Here is a 1,874-nt window from a genome sequence, read left to right as displayed (position 1 = left end):
TTCAACTCGCCCGTCAGAGGTCCCACCCCACCCCGTCCTTTTGAATCAGCCCCAGATGGCTCGGCCTAGCTCGGACGGACCACTTACCTGGGGACTAGGGCCGTTAATGGGCGGAGATCGGGTGGATTAAGAGCGATTCTTCGGATGAGACCCCCCCCTCGAACACCAAAATGGAGTAAATAGGCCAGTCAATGGCTGGCGTCTGAGAGGGCTAGATCAGGGTGACGCCCGACTCAGGCCCCCTTCGTCCGGGGTCTGACCCACGTCGACCCGCTATGGAGGGCCCCTGGCGCTCGGGTCGGGTCTGGGGCCGGCCCCCGACTAGCCTAGGCTGAGCTGGGTTCAGGCTGGGGCGACTGGCCGCGGTTGGGATAAAATCGAATCACCCCCTGTTCAGTCACCTTGTGTTGGGCGGACGCGGGTGGGACAAGGAATTCTAGGCCTGGGGGCATCGGGTACCAGACCTGGACGGGTGTAGGCGGGTGAGTCAGGCCCCGGGTTAGCGGCCGAGGGTGCCTCCGGGGAGGATAGGGGTGGCGCCCCCTGGCGTCACGCTGATGGTTGAGAAGTTCCGAAAGCCCATGCCTAAAACGACGCTCTAGGCAGTGAAGGAAAACGGTGGTTTACTTCAAGGATATGGGATTGAAATATAGTTAAATATCTTCGGAAAATTAGATCGAGGCTAGGAAATGTTATTTAATAAAACATAATTATTAACATAAAATATTATATGTAAAAAACATGGTCGAAATAAGAAAGCCGGTTTTAACTCAAAATTTTGATTACCATGTCTTTTCCCATACCCTCACTAATGACCTAAAACAATCGTATTGACGATCAAACCAATGTAAGGAAGATCCTAATTTTGCTTTCTTTTTCATATGACGGGCTTCTCAGGTCTAGCCCCAATAAAACATATGTGTTTCAACCGTTACAACCAACTAACAATCGACATTCACATGTACTTCAAGATCTCTGTTCTACTGGTATGTTAATGCATTTCGGTAATAAATATTTTTTTTTAATATTTGCAGATTTTTCGATTAAATGTAATTTAAATTTTGGTCGATTTTATTTCAATGATTTTACCCGCCCTAGGTATGATTGTTGGTTGATCTATAACCCTCATGAAGGTCATTAGAATATTTCATTAATTTAATTAGAAGTGGAAAAAGATCTTCAAATGAATTTATTAACCAAATTGCATGTCATAAAACTAGATTCAAATCATATAACCAAATTGCATGTCATAAAACTAGATTCAAATCATATGAATGTAAATAATAATATAAAAGTAATTACATTAATAACATCAAATGTGCATGAAAGTATGGTTTGATTATATATTGGCGCTAAATTCAGCCAGTTGAATAAGTAAAGTTGGTTTAAAGTTTAAAATATCAGTAACCTGCTTTACTAATATTCATGACAATTGAAACAACACATTTTTACAGGCCACATAAGTTACAAATCCAATTGTTCCAACTAGTCTCATGTGATACTTATCATAGGGCGGCATTTTGAATTAGATGAATCCCGTACTTGAACTCAATTTTCTAGGTCAAGTTCACAGTGATGTTGCCTCTTGGGACATTCTTTCGCATCTTGGAAACTTTTCCCCTTTGTTGCCATCAGGCTTATGCCCAGATATATTGGCTCATTGAAGCGGGAAAGGAAGATGACGTCATCGTCAAATTTCGAGAGATCACTTCTACTTTTGAGGCTTCATATCTCTTTGCTGAGGGATTAAATGGAAGGTTCAGTCCTTTTATCCATTAAAGGAATGATGGTTCATGCAGGTAGGTATTTTTTATAAACTGTCTAAGTTTCACTCATTAACATGCATAAAAAACTAATTTTAGAAAAAAAAGCCG

Source organism: Tigriopus californicus, chromosome 12, assembly GCF_007210705.1.
Source record: "Tigriopus californicus strain San Diego chromosome 12, Tcal_SD_v2.1, whole genome shotgun sequence".
Taxonomy (NCBI): Eukaryota; Metazoa; Arthropoda; class Copepoda; order Harpacticoida; family Harpacticidae; genus Tigriopus; species Tigriopus californicus.
This window is presented reverse-complemented; position numbering follows the sequence as displayed.